This window comes from Zootoca vivipara, chromosome 8 (assembly GCF_963506605.1).
Source record: "Zootoca vivipara chromosome 8, rZooViv1.1, whole genome shotgun sequence".
In the NCBI taxonomy this organism is placed as follows: domain Eukaryota; kingdom Metazoa; phylum Chordata; class Lepidosauria; order Squamata; family Lacertidae; genus Zootoca; species Zootoca vivipara.
In genome coordinates this window covers 27,987,711-28,009,658 of record NC_083283.1, presented here as the reverse complement: position 1 = coordinate 28,009,658, position 21,948 = coordinate 27,987,711, and the positions used below count along the sequence as shown (strand labels likewise).

The window sequence follows — 21,948 nt, the reverse complement described above, 5'->3', positions numbered from 1 at the left end:
ATGAGTGTCACATTTACAGGTTACCAATTGATTTATTGCCACAAAGTATGTGAATGCTTATGTTCCAATTACAGTCTTAAAAACCATCAATAACACAGGACTTCAAAATACGTGCGTTGCTTATCAGCAATATTCCAGTTGTCAGTATCCAGGTTGGTCACTTTGTCTTAGGTCCCGACTTTAAAATAGTAATTTGTCATATTACAGACTCAGCTCTTTGATATTAGTCTCTCTCGGCTACAAAACAACAACAACAAACTACCAGCAGCAATATAAGCCAATACACTACCTTTTTGAAGATCCAATGTGTTAGGTAGGAAAAATTTAAATATTAAATTATTGCTTACTGTAAAATGTTGCTTGCAACATCCCCGCCCCCGCCCCTCGGCCCAGGAACAAGCAAAATGTGCGCCGAGCAGGTGAGCAAGCAAGCTGCGGAGCGCCGAGGACTGCAGAGGATCCCAGAGCAACACTGCGCATGCGCCGTATGGAGCGGGTTGCCGCTCTGGGTGCCCAAGTGGCTAGCTACACCGCTGCTCCTGTCCCCACCCTGTCACTGTCCCACTACCTCTAACCTCTACTGCCAAAATTTCACCTCATTGCTCTGATGACATGAAATCCTACCATTAACATCTAAACTCTCACAAACCCTTTTCCTGTTTTGGTCTTACATTCTGGGGGGGGGGGGTGGTGGTGGTGGCAGCCTTTGATTTTTTATTTTATTTTTTTGTTTCTCCATGTCTACCACTCTGAGCCATTCTGCTTCTTCAAATTGCACCACTCTTTCTGTCCCTTTATGGTTGGAACTAACTCCCAGAATACCTCACTTTTTCTGTGAAACCTTTGGTTTCTGAATTGTAGGACGTAACATCTGGAGAGTACCATATTGGCTATCCCAGCTCTACAGTAACTAAGCCTTGCATTAAGTTTATGTGTAACTGAAGTAATGCCAGTTCTGTTCTTGTGTACACTTACCTTCACTTCCTCTGTTGTTCTTTGTTAAGTATGTTGCACTGAACACCAGTGCAGTCAGGAAAGACTGCTTCATACAACACACAATTTAAGGAATTACAAACAAGATATGGTAACAGCCAGCAACTATGATGATGGTTATTAATAAGGGTTGAACAAATCCATCGAGGATAGGACCATCAATAATAATAATAATAATAATAATAATAATAATAATAATTTATTATTTATACCCCGCCCATCTGGCTGGGTTTCCCAATGGCTATGAGCCATAATATATATTCCATGTTCAGAAGCAATATGCCACTATGGTATTCCTTCTTAATGATTTCCTTGAGGTACATGGGAAGTAGGATGGATCTAATTTGATGGGTCTAATTTGAGTGGCTGGGGAAATTCAGATGGGCAGGGTATAAATAATAAATTTATTATTATAGTTATTATTGATACAGAAGGGTTTTTCTTGATTTATTCTGAAGCCTTTATTCCATTCTCCATTTTAAGGGCCATCATTTAAGACTGCATCTGCTTAGATTTAAATCTTTGAGCATATTACAGTAATTCCTAATTTCTGCTGTGTTTCTTTTGTAGTCTGTGATGAGATTTGACATCAAACTTTCCCCCCACAGAACACACAAGAAAGAACTTTTAAATAAAATGTGGATTTTAAATAAAAGATTTGTGAGCTAGAGAGGTGAGGTATATCTAATGCCTGTTTTTTAGATGTTTCCTTTAAAAATCATACTGATGCACATTCTCCTTTGGAGGAAAAAAGGTAGCATCAAAACCAACCCTTTGTAGTCTTTGATCTGGTTGATATGCGCATAAGTGATGAGGGCCATGTGGGAGGAATGCTGCTGGTCAACATCTGCAGGGGGTGCTGTTTGAAGTGTCATTTCCTATTCCTGGCAAAATACTAAATAGCTATGTCCATAGTACCCAGAATTCAGCTTTGAGCAGAGGCCCTGTGGAAGTGGATATGTTATGTTGTTCAAAGGTACCAAGACGTGTTCCAGTGTTATGCTCATGAAGCATTGTCTTATTACACTCTGGGTTACAACTTCTTCTTCCTCCTCCTCTTCTTCTTCTTCTTCTTCTTCTTCTTCTTCTTCTTCTTCTTCTTCTTCTTCTTCTTCTTCTTCTTCTTCTTCTTCTTCTTCATTTATACCCCACCCATCTGGCTGGGTTTCCCCCGCCACTCTGGGCGGCTTCCAACACATACCAAAATACATTAAAATATCACAGATTAAAAACTTCCCTAAACAGGGCTGCCTTTAGGTGTTTTCTAAATGTCAGGTAGTTGTTTATCTCCTTGACCTCCGATGGAAGGGCATTCCACAGGGCGGGCGCCACTACCAAGAAGGCCCTCTGCCTGGTTCCCTGTAGCTTTGCTTCTCGCAGTGAGGGAACCACCAGAAGGCCCTCGGTGCTGGATCTCAGTGTCCGGGCTGAACAATGGGGGTGGAGACGCTCCTTCAGGTATATAGGACCGAGGCCATTTATTCAAGATGATATCTAATTATTGTGAAAGCTGAGTTCAGTGCTAGCAAATGACGTATGCTGAAGTTCAGAAAAGTTTAGAAGAGATGTGGTCAAAGATCCCTTGAATCACTTATGACAACATTTTCCAAAATATTTGCCTCATTCTTGAACTGTTATTCCCACCAGGCATCTTCATTTCTGCCTTCCTCTCCACAGTAACCACTTTTCCTTGCCCTAGACTTCCTCCAACCTCTCTTCTTCATCTCCACATCCCACCACCATTTGACCACTGCAAATTCTTGGGTAGTGCATTGCTTCTTCACCGTCCCATTTTCCTAGACTATGTTGCATCACATCCCAGGAAAAGGGAGGCATGAGATATCAGTCAAGTGAAATGCACAGCTTGCATACACTGCAAATTTCTTCACTAATTTCCATTAATTGTTTTCTAAGTTATTTGAGAAATGTGATTAAAACTGCAGCTTGCCTTCCCCATCTATAGACATAAATTGTTATGCTACCTTAGAAACCAATATACTGTGTTAGGAACTCTCATTGGCAAAACCTGACTTCTATCAGATATTGAAGTTGGTTGGAATATAGTGGTGCACTATAGAATAAAGCAGGTGAACCAGGTAAACATGTAGTATTATGGGAATTTTTAAAAAATGCAGACATGCATTCATTATCTAAACAGTTAATGGGTGTATTTTAATTGTATTCTATGCACTTTCCAAGTATATGTGTGTATATGTTTTACTGCTTTGCATAGGAAAAGCATGCCATCATGCAATCCCCTACCTTCAGTATGAAGTAATACAGTTCAGACATATGTTTTCTAATCCACCTGATGTTAGTGAGTATTAGGGCAGTGTCATGGCTGCAGCCCTGGTCAAGATGATGAAAGCTGTGCTCTAATGTAGATGTCATGTAGCCAATACTGTCATGTAGCCAATACTGACTCTGGGGTTGCGGCGCTCATCTCGCTCTATAGGCCGAGGGAGCCGGCGTTTGTCCACAGACAGCTTCCGGGTCATGTGGCCAGCATGACAAAGCTGCTTCTGGCGAACCAGAGCAGCGCACAGAAACGCCGTTTACCTTCCCACTGGAGCGGTCCCTATTTATCTACTACTGATCCCTAAATAAGGTGAAGGGATCCTTGCTGCCATCAGTCCTGGCTTTATGTAAAACAGGGAATAACAGTATATGTTTGGTACTGGTTTGAATTTTGGCTAATGTAATTTTAATAATTCTATACAAGTAAACAAGAAAACACCCAATTTTCAAATTGCACCATTTTATACTTAACTTCAGTACAGTATTCTTATCTTCATACCTTGCATGGTGACCTAGACAGTGCTTTGCTTTGTTATATAGTGGCTCCCTGTCTCTTCAGGGTTACAAATGAATAATAGAACAATAAAATAAAATGCGGTAGTAGCCTGCAGACATAGTGCCATGGGTTCTGATCTTGTCAGATCTTATAAACTAAGTAAGATCTTATAAACTAAGCAAAAGGCTGTCATGAGTAGAGATAAAAGAGGAAAATATCTGTGATTATGTGTTTTTTTCAGCCACATATCAATCATTTAGCCAGGGAATAGAGCTCCCTCATGAATAAAAAGAACAAAGACCCATGTGACATTTTAAAAAGTTACACATTTTGCATGGTATGGTATAAAGTATTTCACCATGAATAAACTGTTTCACCATTGGCATAAGCCTACTATGCAGTTTCAAATGTTATTAACCATTAGGCATGGATCTGATTAGAGTAGCATTCCCCTAATTTATGTATGTTGACATGCTGCAGCAACACTGCCGGGTCTAAGCAAGTCTGGCTCCAAGAAGTGTTTGGGTGGAAGAGTACCTGGGAACCCAATTTATGACATTTTGAGATCATTCATGGAAGAAGGGAAGGATCTCAGCAGAATAAAAATAAATATATAGACCAGGGGTCAGCAAACTTTTTCAGCAAGGGGCCGGTACACTGTCCCTCAGACTTTGTGAGAGGCCGGACTATATATTTTTTTTTGGGGGGGTGAACAAATTCCTATGCCCTACAAATAAAATGAAATGCATTTTAAATAAAAGCATGCATTCTACTCATGTAAGAACACCAGGCAGGCACCACAAATAACCCAGAGATGCATTTTAAATAAAAGGACACATTCTACTCAGGTAAAAACACACTGATTCATGGACTGTCCAAGGGCTGGATTTAGTAGGCGATTGGGCCGGATCTGGCCCCCCAGGCTTTAGTTTGCCTACCTACGGTATAGACACTTGCTCAAGGGACACTAACGTTTTATTGGTTTCATTACGTAGTAGCTACTCATGGGAAAGATTAGTGAAAATGTTAAGTAGTTAACATTACAATTTAGTAGCCTTCAGAAGTTGTTTAGTTAAATATTTTCGCTTTCAACTAGTTAAAGGGTAAGTTAAAAACAAAGTAACTCTTTAAGTTGATTTCTGAGATAGCATGAAACACTGTGTATCACCTATTTGCATTTGAAAATGAAAAATAATGCTATGAGTGGTTTTCCCAACACAACCTCACTGCAACACACTAATTTACTTTGAACTCATTCTGCTTTATGCAGCTTTCAGAACAACAGTTTACCAATACCTGTTTTAGTTCCTTCCCCAGGTGAAGTACTGTACTTTATAATAGTAGAACTTCAGAATAGCCAGCAAGGTGAAAAATGAAAGCTGTTTCCTACAAAAACCCCTGTTGCTGCAATCTTTATTGTTCTAAAGGTAAAAAAGGGTTATGAAATACAGTATGTCTGTATTAGAAGCAATAAAAGTCTAAAATAAAATTTAGACTGAAATGAAAAAATAAATTTGGGTGATGAAAGGGATGTTCAGTTGCATGTCAGAAACTTTTTACTGGTATAAATTCTATTTGAACTTTAGCAAAAGTTCCGTTTAAAAACTTACATCTGACAATTTTATACCTGTCTTGCAGAATTATGCCCCCATATTGAACAGTCACCCCATATGGGTAGATGAGGGGATATCTGTACTGAAATAGATGCACAGGACTGTGGTTTTGTTTTGCTTTTTAAATCCTAGTGACATTTCAGTTAAATTTCTCAAAGATAAAAAATAAACTTCAGCTTCATGGACCCTAGACTGCTGGTTCTGAATTTCATGAAAATTTTAAGAAGTCATCTAAAAACGTCTAGAATTCTGAATTTTTATCACAAAATCTCAGTGGCATAAATTTCATAGAGGCTTATAAATTTGTAAATTATAGAAGGTTAGCTCATTTACTTATATATTCTGTAAAATTACCAGCAAAAATGGCTCTCACTCTTACTGGGGCCCAATCTATCTGATTATTTGTTAACTTTTAACTTTGACCACTTAAAACTTTCAGCTGCCAACTTTTAATTTTTGTCAATTTTAAAAAGGTTAACTGACTTATTAAAGTATAAATTAAACAAAAAGTAATAAAGAAACTGATTTCCCCAAAGTTTTTCTTAACACAGCCACTGTCTAGGACCCTATATAGAATTACAATATTTCTTCATTGAAGCTCTAGAACTTCTTATGTGAAAGATGGATTATGTCTTCCTAGGGGTATGCTCTCATGCAGGCAGTATGTGTGTGTGTGTGTGTGTGTGTGCGCACACACACACACACACACACTTGTATAAGTCAACAAGGCAGTCACTTGGCTGCAGGAAATGAAGCAAGCACAAATTGTTTAACTTTTCAACTACCGGTAGCTAATTCTTGATTAACTGCTCTGCCAGAGTTAATTCCTCAATTTCAAAGCAATGCTTCTTCTTTTTCTTGACTTGCCCTTTTCTCTATTAAGACACCTGCGTCCCCGGATGCGATTATTATTTGGCCCTCAACCTATGTGGTCCGATTCTTTTACTTACTGCAGTTTTTCATACCTCTATCATACTTCCATAAGGAAAACTATCAAACACCTATGGCTTGAAAAATTGCAACTATCTTTAGAGTCATAAAAGGAAGCTCAAAATGGAGTGCTTTTTTAAAAAAACACAAACGTTTTGGCAACATGAAAAGAAACCTGCATCTGCAATTTTTAGTTGCTGTTGCGAAAGAGATCTAAAGTGTTTTGCTTGTTCAATAAGCATTGTACTCCATTTTAATTGGCTTTGTTTGTTCTTATGAACATCAGTGCAGAATCACACCTGATTGGTTATAAAAAAAATGTGGATGTTATCTCATTTGCTATATAATCCCAATTAGCTGGGAATGTGATTAATCCAGGAGGAAAACACAATAATTGGAAAGGAGGGGGAAGCGTGCAGAAACAGAAGAAAATAAGGATAACAATGTTAGCAAAAAATAATATCACAATTGAGGAACGATGGGAAATATTTCTGACATACAAAAGCACTACTTTCAATTTGAAAAGTTTTGGGGCACACATTCACAATTTAAATTTTTTTAATTTTTTATTTTTTTTACAAGGAGGCATTTCTTCCTATATACATAAAAATGTAAAGCTGTCACTGCACAGCCTTCAGTAGAGGATTTGTAGTGCTGCATCACAATCCTGGACTTGCAAGAAATCAGCTTGGAGTAGAGGGGCAAAAGAGGAGGCAGGTTGCACAACACCAATGGCCATGGCATGGGAATGAGATGGGAGGGACACTAAAAGAGGAAAAGCGGTGGTTTTAAAAAGCAGATGTTTCAGTAAAGCAGGGATGGAGGGACACAGGAAAAATTGTGGTTTTAAACAACAGCAGAGGTTTGAGAAGAGTGAGCAGGAGGAACAAGTGGCCGATTATAAAAAAAGATTTGATATATTCAGTGCTATGGGGTGTGTGTTATCTAGTCTAAGAACTCAATCTTGGAACTAAGTCTACAAGCTGACCTAATTTTAACACATCTGCCTGCCTGCCTGCCTGCCTGTCCGTCCACCCATCCTTTATTCCCCCCCTTCCTGCTTTACGTAACATCTTGCCTGATGAAGAATTCTGGAGAACTTGAAAACTTTCCACAATTTTGTATAATTTTGATTAGCCCAACTGTGAATTTGGGAGTTGCTTTTTTTTAATCTTGTGGGCTGGCACTGCCCACTTTTGCTTTTTATGAATCTATTCAGAAGTCTACCATTCAGATTGCTTTGGAAACCTATCTTCTCACAGCTCCATCCAAGGGTTGAACAAGGTTAAGAGATTGGAAGTTCCCAGGTTCTAAAGACTTGAGTTAGATGTGAGACATTTCAGTTATTTGAATGTGGGCTATTCATATGTGACATAAGTCTGAATTGCATGCTTGAGGAGGAAATGAAAACAGAGATATTTTGCAAACAAAAACCATACCCACAAAGTTCTCTATATTTTATTTTTAAACTTGTTTATGTGTGGATGTCATTTTATCACTGTCATAGATCTATGAATGAGATATACGCCATAACTGAGTAGTTTTGCTAGTATGGAGAGGGAAACATCTCACGAAATCAATAAAGAACAGCTCACAGGAAAGACCCATGTTGAATGTTACCTGTCAGTTCACCAGCTTTCTATAGTTAAAAGTTAATGTGCTATGTGACAGAAACTTGGAATCGGTTTACTGAAACCGGTCCACCTTATGTGCTGTAATTTCATGGAATATTTACGAACAGTCTAGCTGCTCAGTGGTTAGCGCAAAAGCCTGGAGACAGAAAGTGTGAGTTTATGCTGTGAGATGAAGATGAGATCTGAATAGAGAATTTAAAAAATAATAGAATATGCATATTTTCAAAAGTTTCCACTTCTACATTCATATAGAAGCCTCATGATGCATGGCTTGCTCTGGAGCCTACAACAACTATATTTCAAAAAAGAAATACCTGGGACTGATTACTGGCAATGTTCAATGTGGATGGAAACATATTTCTACAGATCTTAAAGCATTACATTCCACAGCTGCTCAGTGCCTTTTGACCTATGCTGGGCAGTGTACTTGCCAGACTACCAGTCTGCAGCATTAGCTCCACACTCTGGACTTCACCTTTTGAATAACGAGTAGGAAAGCACTGTCCTTTGTATGATTTCTTGTGGACCAGCATTACTTTCTCATAACTTTCCCAGTTGGTCCGAACCATTAGAAACTTGCAAATTCATCTCTTCAGCTCTCAACTGTCTTAGCCAGGTTGAGAAATGGTAGTCGCTTGCTGTAATTTCTAACACTTGCTCTCCAACAGAACAAAACACAGTGTTATCTCTAGATCTTTAAATAAGCCTCCAACAAAGCAGTTTCTAAGTCTGTCTGTCTGTCTGTCCGTCTATCCATCCATCCATCCATCCATCCATACATACATACACACATGGTGTCAGAACATTATTTTTACCTAGTTACATGGCATCGAATAGAAACAATTTCAGAATGACCAAAGGCACAATCTTGCAGCTGTGACAGTGGACACATGCACACCTGCAGTTAGAAAGCTATTATGAGGCAACAGGCAGAAGGTGGGTTTAGAATATGTGCCAAGATGTAGAGTACCAAGTTGCAGCTGTGTCCCCAAGGAACTGGAACAGCAGAGCTGTTTGGCTGTGAGGTGCATCAGACACTGCATGATGTTGTACCATTCCTGGCCGCATTTCCTATGGTCTCACATTTGGCACACTTTGGGTATCTGCATTCACAGTTGATGAATGTTGCTGGGAAGAAGATACATCAGAAGAGCAACTTCAGTGTTCTGTGGTGATCCCTGAAGGTTTCTTATTTAGTTTTCTGCTTCTTGCTCTGTAATTAGTGCCCTAGCCATGCAGAGGTGGATGCATTCACAATTACCAGCTACAGCAGAGCTTTCCAAACTATGTGTCAGCAGCAGTGTGTAGGTATGTCGCGCAAACGCTCCTTCCGGAGCTAGAAAGCGGATGGCTTAACCCACGGGTGTCAAACACAAGGCCCGGGGGCCAAATCCGGCCCGCCAGACCTCGTCATGTGGCCCGCCGAGCGCCCCAGCCAGCGGGACCTTGCTGCTGAAGCGCAGCGCCAACAAACAGCTGGGGCCGGGGGGGTAGAAAGGCGGCCGGAGCAGCGCTGCGTGGAGCGCCCCGAGCCACAGCAGGAGAAGGAGGAGGCAGCTTGCTGGGTCAGCGCCCGGCAGCGCTGCACAGAGAGTCCCGAGCCTCTAGGACGCAGCAGTGCTCTGTAGCACTTTGAATCCTCCTCCTGCCACGGCTCGGTGCCTGGAAACGGCTGCTGCTGCTACTGAAGCACAGACAAAGCACCCAGCAGCGCCGCGTGGAGGAGGAGGAGGATTCAAAGTGCTACAGAGCACTGCTGCGTCCCATAGGCTCGGGACTCTCCGCACGGCGCTGCTGGGCACCGACCCGGCAAGCCTCCGCCGCCTCCTCTTGCCTCACCTCCTCCTTCCGCGGCTCAGCCTCATGAACGTGAGTTCAGCAGAGGCTCAGCCTCACGAACGTGCAACTCTGAGGCTTTACACACTTCTCCTAAAACGGACACCCGCTGCCTCATGCTGCACGGGAAATGCTTTTTGCCCCTGGGTCCTTTCGTGCTCATTTCTGGTGCTGAATCAAGGCGGCGACCCCCCCCCTTCCCTTTCTTTCTTCCTCTCTCTCGTTCTTATTCTTTCTTTCCCTTTCCTTCCTTCCTTCTTTATCTCTGTCTTCTCTCTTTCTTTTTCTCTCCTTCTTTATTCCTTCTTTCCTACTCTTCTTTCTCTCACCTCTTTCCTTCCTCTCTCCCTCCTGCTCCCTCTTTCCTTCCTTCCTTCCTTTCTTCCGTCCTTCCCATCTTTCTTCCTCTCCCTCATTCTTATTCTTTCTTTCCCTCTACTTCCTTCTTTCTCCCTTTCCGTCTTCTCTCCCTCTTTCTTTTTCTTTCCTTCTTTATTCCCTTCCTTATTTCCTACTCTTCTTTCTCTCCCCTCTTTCCTTCCTTCCTCTCTCCCTCCCACTCCCTCTTTTCTTCCTTCCTTCCTTCCTCCCTTCCTTCCTCCCTCCCCTCCCTCTCCCTCTCCTCAGAAACATAGGATGCTGCTTTATACTTCTGGCCCTTAAACCCTGGAACCAGGAGAGCAGTTCCAGTGAGTCAACCTCAGCCAGTCCCTTTGGTGAAGGGTGGTGGCTCACTGGTCAAACATCTGTCCTGCATGCAGAAGGACCCCAGCATCTCCAGGTACTAGTAGCTCTGCAAAGGTCCTGCATGAAACCCTAGCGAGCCTCCACCACCCAGTGCAGTTACCAAAAATCATTTTTCAATAAATTGTACAATAATTGTACATTTGAATATCTACTTGCCATTATTTTGACTATGTTTCTGCTTTCAGAGCTAGTTATTACTTACATTATTACAAAAAACAGTAATAATTGAATGCAGTGACAATAATTTATGATAATAAAGAGTGGACACATAGTCCTACACATACAACCGGCCCTTTGAGGGTGACCAAACTGCTGATGCGGCCCCCAATGAATTTGAGTTTGACACCCCTGGCTTAACCTTTAGTTTGCTAGTAAAACTGAATTACTGGGTTGCAAAATGATGCATGTCTAAAAAGTGTGTCACCAACATGAAAAGACTGGAAAGCTCTAAAGCAGGCATCCCCAAACTGCGACCCTCCAGATGTTTTGGCTCACAACTCCCATGATCCCTAGCTAACAGGACCAATGATCAGGGATGATGGGAATTGTAGTCCAAAACATCTGGAGGGCCGAAGATTGGGTGTGCCTGCTCTAAGGTATAGAATTGTGGTGCAAGACCGCAATCCTCTTCTTATAAACATTTGTAGCAGAATTCCTATTGATTATTATCCAGCAGGATTGCAGGATATGTAAATACATATTTCAAGTTATCAGTATTCTAGATGCTAAATTGTATAAAAACCCAAAACATCATTCCTATATAGATGTGTGTATAGAATAACATTGCTATTCCAAAAAATACATACTTTTTTAAAAAAAAATGGGGTGGGGAGATGTTAGCAGTTTCATATCAAGACACACAAATGCATGTCACTGATAGTATTTTATTGAGTATGTTCTCCCACTGACTCTGACTCAAGCTATTAACATATTTAATATTGTATTATGGTTTTAATTACATTATAAAGCTATATTTTCCCATGCACTGCTTGGTGCTAACAGGCATATGAGATAGACATCTAACAGATTCACATCCATAGCATGATGCAAATTAGATTTTTGTCATATATACTAGAACACCACATAGTTCTGCTATTAGAGTCATCTTGCTGTTTTCAATAGCAATAGCAATTTGCTGATTTCTAGAAGGTTTACATATTCATAAGGCTACCTTGATACATATCACTTTATGCATACCTATTTATTATAAAGTGTAGCACACTGCTGTTGATTTCCAAACTAAGTTGATAAGGGAGCAGCTGGGAGCAGTGCAAAACGCCATAACAAATCTACAAAAAGAGGAAAGTAACTATTTTTGTTAGTACGCATTTTGAACTCCAATAATAATAAAGAAAGCATTAAGCAGCACCGTGTAGAGAGATGAGGCTGCTATTATTTACTGTCATTTCCTAGGGAAAATGGGGATTTAAAAATTGTGGGGATTGAGGAATTGAAGTAAAAAAGATTTCATTTAAGCTAAAAAGTTTGTGAAGTACTTATCTACATGGGAGCAAATGAATTAAGAATGTAACTGAATAATTTACAAACACTAAAAATAATTACATTAGAATATGATGAGAACCAACCAAAATGATGTAATCAATCCATTGTTGAGCATGATAGCGGCTGATTATGTAAGAGAGTAACTTTATTGAATGATGATTTAACTGTATGCTATAATTTTCAAGCATTCTGAATGTTTCACGTGTACTATGTCACCCCTGTAGGAAGCAATTAAAATTGTATCTATCAATGAAAAGAACTTTTTAAAGCAAGTTGGCATCCCCGGTCATCAACAGATTTACCTACAATTCCTATTGAGTTTAATGGCACTTTTACGTAAGTGTTGCTAAAATTGCAGCTTAGTGGTCTTACAGCCCAATCATAAATATACATATATTTGAAAATAGTCACTGAGCTCACAATGAGATTTGCTTCCTCGTAAATTTGTTCAGGATTGCTGCCATAATCCCATCAGCTGCTGCAACTGGCACTGAATTTTGCCCCAGCACTGCAGGGCATCAATCCCGTTGCACATCTTGGAGCAACGACTTTGCACACCGCTCATTTCAAAAGCACTTTGACAGGTGTACAACCTGAGAGAAATGCGGGCATTGGTCAGGAAGGGAGAAGACGCTTATACCAATATTTTCAGCACCACTTTTTTTTCCCCTCCCCACCGGCTCCAAGCTCCAGACCTTTGCCTTTACTCGGAGCATGTGCAGAGTGCAAAGCTGCAGAGGATGCTGCATTTAACCGTCCACATCCCTTTCAGCTGGTGCTTTTTAGCACAACCAAACCCATTCCCCATTCCTCAAAGCTGCTCCCTCTAGGTCCCTAGCCAAACTTTCAGGCGGGCAGGAAGCAGCTCTCCTCTTTGGATCTCGCTGGGGCGCGAAGTGCAGCAGCAGCAGCAGCAGCAGCAGCAGCAGCAGCAGCAGCAGCAGCAGCAGCAGCAGCAGCAGCAGCAGCAATATTTCAAATTCCTGACAACCGTTAGAGGAAGGCGCTCAAAGCAACGCCATGGACGTAAGAGCAGCCCTCCTCCGGCGAGGGAAGTGGAGCCATGATAACGTAATACAGTACTGGAAAGGGAAAGCGAGACCCAAAAGCAAGTCTGAAAGGTGTATTATTATGGTATGAGGTTGGTTGGTGCCCACTTGTTCTCTTTCTCTCTCACACACAGGTTGAAGGCGCCACAAGACACCCTTTTCTTGTGTGCGCGCGTTTTGTGTGCTGTTCCCTCCGGAATTTGTCCTGGTGGCGGCGTGGACCGCGAGCGCGGAGGGACAGGAGTAACTCTTGAGGGGAAGTGGCGGTGGCAAGTTGTGGCTTTTTGTGTGCGCGTGCGTGCTTTCGCCTACATTTGTCTGTCACACTCATATATATTCACACGCACAGAGATAAAGAGGAGCAGAGCAGCTGCTTCCTCACGTCCGTGAGGAAACTTTCTCCCCCCCCCCGCCGCGCGCACCCCCCCTCCTGCTCTCCTCGCGCTGCTTTTCGCGCCTCCCTCCCCCGCTCCCCACAGGCGGCTCTTCCTCTCCGCGCGCGTGCGCTTGCCTAGTGCGGCGCGTGGGGCACCTGCTTGTCTGGGCTGCTGTTTGCCGCTGCCGCCAGCGCCACGCAGGGCTGCTGAAGCTAAGAGCTGCTGCTGCTGCTGCTGCTGCTGCTGCCGCCTCCTCGTCCTCCTTACTGCCGGTTCCAGTTCCTTCCTCTGCTGGCGCCGCTAGTGTTGCTTCTGCTTCTGCTGCCGTGCGAGCGACTTGGGCTCCTCCGGTGGGGTTTGCCCCTTCCCCGCCTGCTCCTTCCCCCCCACCCCCTTTTGCCTGCGAGTCAGCCTGGCTCCGAATCACGTGGCAATTGCCTGAGGCTGAGACTAAAGAGGGGGAGGAATAAAAAAAGGGGGGAGAGCGAGCGAGCAAAAAGCGCCTCATTCCTTCTTCCACCGCCATACTGTATTTTATAGTAACTCGCATTTTTATTCCTTCCTTTTACTCCCGCTCGGTGAGTACCTTTCCGCTGACATTCTTGTCCTCCTTTTTCGTCCTGTTTTTTCCCCTCTCTCTTCCTTTTTTTGTTTTTGTTTTTGCTGCTTTTTTATTTTTTAACCTCTTTGTTTTCATGGATTTGATCCTTTTTCTGATGACAAGTTTTTTTTTCTTAGCATGCGATGGTTTACTAAACTGGGAGCAAAAGGTGTTGCTGGAACTGGAAGTCACTGGGAGCCTAAAGAGGAAAGGAGAAAGAGAGCGAGCGAGAGAAATAGACTTGCCAGTCCAGCAATAACGTAAATGCAGATAAATTATACGTATTTATACATATGCAACTGGTTTTGTTGTGAGAAAGAAAGAAAAGCGATGTGAATTATGATGCATATTTTTTTATTAAAAAAAACCCAAAGAGGTGAGAAATGGGCATGTTGCTTAAACTCTGTTTTGCAGAGATTTTTGATGGTGGTGTTTTGTTTTTTTTGTTTTTTTGTATATATATGAGATTTGAAAATGCATTTTACAGCAGTGTTTACAAAGAGTTTGTAATCTTGCAATACTGGTGCAAGCCACTAAGCAAGATATTAATTTTGTTAAATGGTTTTTGTTTTTCGTTTTGTTTCCTTTTTTTGGACACCCGGTTGCAATCAGCCGTTTTTCTTCTTTTTCTGTTTTTGGTGCCCGGTTATAATGTGAAACTTTTCTTGCAGCTTGGTACTGTTGATCATTTTTAAATACACCCCCACTTCCTAAAAAAAAATAATACCATATTGCAAAAAAGAGAGAAAAAGCCAAAGATAATTCCTTTCCAAAATTTCACTTTTTTATTCTTTTATACCGAGATAATGTTATGATGATTATCATAATGTTGATAGATATACACATATATACAAATAAGTACGTTTTCAAATGATGGCAGTGGAAGGTTTTCCTGGAGAATGAAGTGCGGTTTGGTTTCCTTGTCAACGGAAGATGAAGTGAACAACTGAACATCTCCCCAGTGCAGGTACTTTAGCTCCTTGTAGGCGTTTCCACTCTTTGTAAATTACATTACCAAGATTCCCCCTCCCTCTCTCCCCAAATAAGATCTCTTGAGCCTTAGCTGCAGAGCTGTAAGTGATGAAATGAAGATGAAGCTAGGTATTCTTTTGCTGTTTGAATAGATGCAAAACTGTAGTAATTGTGCACAGGTCATTGCATGGTTTGTGTGCATAAAGGGAGCTTACCTGAGTGGAACTCTTGAGACACATCTCACAGACAGGGACTCTTTGATCGGGTTAAGGAACTGACAATGCCAGGACTTGATAGAGAGAAAGATGTTGGGGTTTTGTTATTGCCCACTAGGTGTTTGAGACAGACATAGCAGCAGCAGCAACAGCAGCATCCCTCTGAAGCTTGTTACCTTATCAGGCTTGAGCCTGATACATTTTTTGCAACCAGATACACCACGCACAAACACACATGCACACCTCAACCCCCCCCATTTCCAACATCTGTCTTCCTCCTTAACAATGCCTAATAATGCACTGTGACTCCTACCTATCAGTTTTCAGATATATGGACAAAGATTTGCCTATAAGAAAACAGTTGGTATTTGTTTTCATTTGGGTTTAGTGATTATTGGTGTTACTGACCTCCAGTGCCTGGGAAATAGTTACCTTTCATCATAATTCACGATTTGGGCAATAAATGGATTGCTTTGTTTGCCATGCTGTTAATTACTGAGTAGTGATAGATGGTGTTTTTAAAAGAGTGTAAATGAAGATGCGGTTTGAAAATTTTTCATCCTTCCCCCATCCCACCAAGCTTTATTTGAGTAGTTAAATATGTGGTCAGAGTTAGATGTTTTGCATGTTTGCTGTTCTGTGTGGTAATACTTTAAAATGGTAGTGTTCAGATTACATGGACACTTACTTTGTGGTTTCTTTAACACAGCCAGGCACAACAAGTGTGCAGTGGTATATTTTCATGTTTTTAACCAAATGCAAAATAGTTTTACTTAGGTTGGAGAGAAAGCTGTTCCTACATCTGTCTAAAATTTATTTAATTTGAAATGCTTTGCACATGCATATGGTAATGATGGGAAAAGTTTGTTCTTGCATAATCTGCAGTGCTAAGGTTGTTGGGATGTGGAAAACCAAATTAAATCAACTGAGTAATGCTGTATAGAAATGCAGAGACTGAAGATATACATTTTCCAGTAGTATGCAATAAAAGTGCTTAGCAAACTTGAAAAAAGGTTGTAAATTTCATGCAACTGACCCAGCAGGACTTCTCAAGAGATAGCTGTTTATCTAATTCATATGTGTAGCATTTAACAGAGGTGTTGATTGTACATCTCAAAGATAAACACCTTTCTGTAGAAATGAAACTTTGTTTCTGTGTAAATATGCTTAAAGCTACAATCCTATCTACAGTACACACTTTCTGGAAACCAAGTCCTATTGAACTCATTGGGATTTACTTTTAAACTTGCATAGGATCAGGTTGTACTATTGAAGTACCAATTTAACAACATACTATACCATGTTTTAGAATATATACTGAAAGTATTAAGAAAAACAGTCTGAAATACATCAGTTTCAATTGAATGTATATTCAGGATCCTGGCTATATGTAGAGAATATAAGTTGCTTGTTTGGAATAGTTACTGTCTTCAGCAAAGCATTTGAAAAGCATTATTTTAAAATGTTTAGGCTTCTAAATCGATCGGTCAGGGGCTGAGAAACCTTTGCATTTAGCCACCATTGTTTCAGAGATGCCTTCATTTTTGATATTTTAAAGATGCTTTTACCAAACAAAGCAGACTTGCCTTGCCTTGCTTTGTTAGATAATGCAGATGTGTTACCTCAGTGATTTTAAAGAATGCCACTTCACTAGGTGCCATATCTTTGTGCTTTTTCATATAAAATTAATTCCGAACACTTTCTGATGCATGTGGGAACTAATAAAACTTTGTCAGATACAGTGTTTTAGGAGGAAACATTCCAAATTATGAGTATATTCTTAAGTGCTTTTTCAGAGCACTTCCATTTTCTTCTAGGTGAGTAATCATTGAAGGTCCTCTGGAATATTCTGAATGTAATGAAGAATATGTGTACTGTATAGTATTTTCAAAACTTGAGCCAAATATTGTAGAGTTTTGGAGAATTGCCATTTTGAGATGCGTACATAGAGTATACAGTAATATTTTGTAGACAGGTGCAGCCAGATCCTAATTATATTTACACAGAGGCAAGTCCCTTTTATTTCAGTGAACTTTGTCTCCAAGTAGTAGCCTGGTCCTATGCAGAATCAGGCATGTGTAAATATGTGTTGGATTGGACTCTCAGGTGTGTTTTGGAATGCAGCCCCATCCTTTTTATTTATCAGTGTGCATGTCTTAGCTGATTGAATTTAATGCTGTCAGAAACTGAGTTTTCTCAATGAAGTGACTGGAAGTCTGAAAATATTGAGATATCAGTGCTTTTTCCCAATATCTGAAGCAACAGATTTGTAAATTCGGAATATTTTATAATGGATGCATACAAGATTGGGTACCCATAATAACATTTGAAAATGGCAAAGTAATTGAAATACAGATTAAATATCTCAGTTTTCTTCAAAGGAACACAATCTTACTTTGAATGGCTCTCTAACAGAATATGTTAGTTGTGAAGTCCAACTTCACTATTATCTGGGAATAAATCTTAACAGTTAAGGGCTTGTCTCAAGAAGGTGCTAAGTGCCCCCATTTAATAAGAGCGCTGTGTTTTTGCACTGATATAGACAGAGATGCACAGGAAAGGATCTCTTAGTGTCTCTGTTTTGGATGTTTGTTTGTTTATGCTTGCAGCTTGCCCTTTGAATTGGTGTAAGGATCTTAAGCATCCTTATATGGAAGTAAGACAATTTGTGCTTAGAGACTTACTTCCAAATAAACATGTTAGGATAGCTCTGCATGATGATAGTTCTTGCATACAGTACATTTGATAGATCTAGTTAATTCTCACAGCTTGATCCTATGCATGTTAGTTCCATTGAATTCAGTAGAAATTAGTCTTAAATACAGTAAGTATGCATAGACTACAGCCGTAGTATAGAAAGGCTTTCAGTAACATACTTGCACTTCAGCTAGTGAAAAATACTGCAGCCCTGATGTTGGTCAGGGCAAGGTGCTCAGAGTATATTACTCCAATATAATATTAGCTATACAGTGGTACCTTGGTTTACAAACTTAATCCGTTCCCGAAGTCCGTTCTTAAACCGAAACTGTTCTTAAACCGAGGCACGCTTTCCCTAATGAGGCTGCCAGTGCCCTTCCACATCGTTTGTAAACAGGGCTGTTTTTAAACTGAGGTACCACTGTACTGGCAACTAGTTGGTTTCTGAGTCCAATTTAAAGTGCTGTTTATGACCTTTAATGCAGTTAACAGTTGGGGACCAGGTTACTTAAAGAACCAGCTGCATCCATGTAAACCTGGCTGGACTTTTAAGATTGGCCTAGACTAGAGGGCCTGCTTGTGGATCCATCAGTAGCTACAACTAGATTTTGGCGGTGGAACTCTCCATTATTGGAGAGCTGAATTCAACATTCTCCTTGATTTCTTTAGGCAAAGCATAAATATTTTTATTTTCCAGTTAGTGTTGGTTAAGCCAAGCAGGTATCCTGTACCACAAATGAGGGGGCTGGCTCTGTTGTTCTATATGGTCTTATCATTGACTGCCTGGTTGTTTTTATTCCATGAGTTAAGTATTGCATTGCTTTGTGTTGTGGATATTAATGTGACTACACACACACACACACACACACACACACACACACACAAACTTAAAGCTGCTTAAAGTAAAATGATCAAATCCTGAAAAGCTGCACCTAAATTGCTAAAGAAAATAAACAAACAAAATATACCTCTGTAACTTTATGATACATTTTGCAACAGTAGTGATATATCTTTGATTGGGTTGCACCAGAGATTTCCAGAGCTCAGAGGAGATCTCATTTCTCCATCCACGGAAGAACCCATGGTAAATACATTTGAATTTACATTTGACTCATTGAGGTTTTTCCCCATTATCTGTTTCTTTTTTCATGCTGGCATGTCATGATTCAGTTTTCCTTACACAGCAGTGTGACAGGCTTTGATCAGAATCCATTCATGACACCAGTCTGTTTTTATGGAAACTGAAGTCTCTAGGCTGTGGTTGGGCATTTCCTTCCTCTGCTCTGATTACTTTGTCATGATGCAAGTGCAGCAATGGGCATTCAGTCTTCAGTTGTCTTGCATTCTTCTGGACTAAGGCAAATCTCTTTTTTTGGAAAAAAAAAATTTACATTGCAGTGGAGACACATACATAATTCTGAATTCTGAATGTGTGTAAGCAGTGTTCATATAATTTGTCACCTTGCCTCTGACAAATCAGAAATTCAAATTTTAGCCTTCCAGAGCATGCAATGGCAGGGCAGTCAGTCATATGTTGCACCAATTTACAAAGACAGACTTCACATATATATCAAATGTTTTAAGTAACTGCAAGAAGGGTTGATTGCATTAACGAACCCCCTCAGTTTTGTGCCATTACTACAATACAGTCATACCTCAGGTTACAGACGCTTCAGGTTGTGTCTTTTCAGGTTGCGTCCCGCACTGAACCCGGAAGTACCCAGAAGCACCGAATTGCGACCCGCGCATGCGCAGATGCAGCACTGCAGGTTGCGAACGTGCCTCCTGCATGGATCACGTTCACAACCCGAGCGGCCACTGTACTCAAACTCATATATACAGTAGTCCGTGGTGCAGTTGTCCTGGGAAATTCAAAATGGATGTATGATTTAGTATGTTTAGATGACTTACATTTAGTTAAAAAAAAGAGGAAATTATATCATGTTAGCTTTATATGCTGTATAAATACAAGAAGTTATTCCAGTAGTCAAAAGTAGTTGGAACTGAAATAGCTATTTGCAGCAGTAGGGGTAGGATTCAATAAAGTGCACACGAAATAATCCTGTACATGTTTACTCAGAAATAAGTGCCACTGTACTTCATAGGATTTACTTCCTAGTACTGTACACGTATTAAGGATTGTTGTCAGGCAGAGCACTCCAAACTCACTTTGTAGCAGGTTGGATGGTGATGGTGGATTGGGTAAGGGTGTCACCTGGCCCAGCTCTGCCAGCCTCCTGCCAGCGTGGAGCTTCCTCTTTACCTACCAAACATCTATGCAGACAGAAGTGCTGCCATGGGGATTCTCACTAGCAGAAGCCCTCAAAACGGTATTCTGGAGGCAGTGAGGGGGAGGCCTGATTGTACAGCGATTATCCTTCCCCCCCCCTCCTCACATCTCATCCTGGCCACTGTGTGTGGCCAAGCTACAGAGGCAACTGTGATCCTACTGCTCTGTAAAGCACTGCTAGTCAGTGGCCGGGACTTGGATGGTGGCTTGCTTCTTGCATTCAAACAACTTCTAAGGATTTCTTGGAAATCATTTTTGTTGGAATGTTCTAAACCAGGCACCCCCAAACTCAGCCCTCCAGATGTTTTGGAACTACAACTCCCATCATCCCTAGCTAACAGGACCAGTGGTCAGGGATGATGGGAATTGTAGTCCCAAAACATCTGGAGAGCCAAGTTTGGGGGTGCCTGTTCTAAACATTCTAAAATATGGCAATACCATTCTCTATTGGTACATTATATTTTAAGGGGGAGGAATCAATACCCTGAAAACACTTGAATCTACTAATTTTAGCTTCTCTGAAGAGCAGTGCAAATATGTGCTGTCTGGGGATAGTCACATGAAAAAGGTTAATTACAACTTTGATTGACTAGTGTTATATCACTTCCAGTTGCTCTGTTTGATTTGTATTGGCTTAGTGAGATGTGTATGAGAAGGAGGGAGCTATTGTCAGCCTTTGGCTCATATATCCACTCTCTCCCAACTGATATAGGAGGAATTTGGCAGCTTTTAAAAATAGAAATGTGTGCTGTATTATCCACAAAGGGATCCAGGTTTATAACAAACTCTGGTTAGTTTAATAAGCCAGCTTCAGAAACAATGGTTTGAAGTTGTCTTGCTTTGAAACCGACAATCATTTGTTATAAGTTACAATTCCCAGTCCAGATAGTCTAACTAGCTGAGATTCAAGGGAGGCTGGGGTGCAGGGGTTGGGAGAGGGTGTTCAAAAAATCCTGCTCCTGGACATATGGAGTGGGGAGGAGTGTAGAAACCTGTGGTGCACAGCAGGTCCTTTCTGGTTGTGCATGTCTTGGCAGATCATGGTTTAGTGTGACGTGTTAGCCAGCAATGCCGTCTTGATAGTATGAAGTAGCATAGATAAATAAAAGTATTGGTACCTGAAGTTTCATTTAAAATTCATTTTGACATAATACATTTTTGGCTTGAACAATCATTGATGCTATAGGTACTTTTGTGGAGACTAAGTAAGAGCCATGGTTTCCTGCAATATACTGTACAAAATCATTTCAGTAAGCCTAATTACATAAATGTTAATCTAAGAAATGTTTAAAAATTGAGGTAGCATTTTAATGCTTTCTTTTCTTTCCCGTTTGTGGAGGAAAAGATTGAATAATTTTAAAACTTGATTATTTTCCTTTGGTTTAAAAGAGTTGAAAAGTGTAAGTTAATTTGAATAGTTTATTTAATCTCATAGAAGCAATTGGACTTTGATTTGTGATCACTTATGTAGGAAACATCATTCTTGCACAATTGACTGATTTTATAACACAGTGAGTCATCAGCCAACAATTCGAACAAATGATAGAATTTACCTTTTGAATAACTGAGCGAAATTGCTAAGCAAAAAAAATGAGTAAAAATAAATGGATTAATGTTATTAATTAAGCATCCTGTGCTCCCCCACTCCGGGCTCTATAAATGTAGTCCCGCCACCTGGTCAGCATTCATTTTTCAAT

At 40.7% G+C, this 21,948-nt stretch overlaps 1 protein-coding gene across 3 annotated transcripts in view; it reads left to right on the top strand.

The window, feature by feature from the left end:
- The first annotated feature begins 13,576 nt into the window (after positions 1-13,576).
- RALYL (RALY RNA binding protein like) overlaps positions 13,577-21,948 on the top strand; it is a 255,235-nt gene continuing 246,863 nt past the window's right edge. For 2 of the 3 annotated variants that reach the window (XM_060277726.1, XM_060277724.1), the window contains exon 1: positions 13,577-15,044. The gene's annotated coding sequence lies outside the window, so the exon portion shown is untranslated. The remainder of the gene's footprint in view (positions 15,045-21,948) is intronic. The other variant, XM_060277725.1, reaches the window with a different exon arrangement.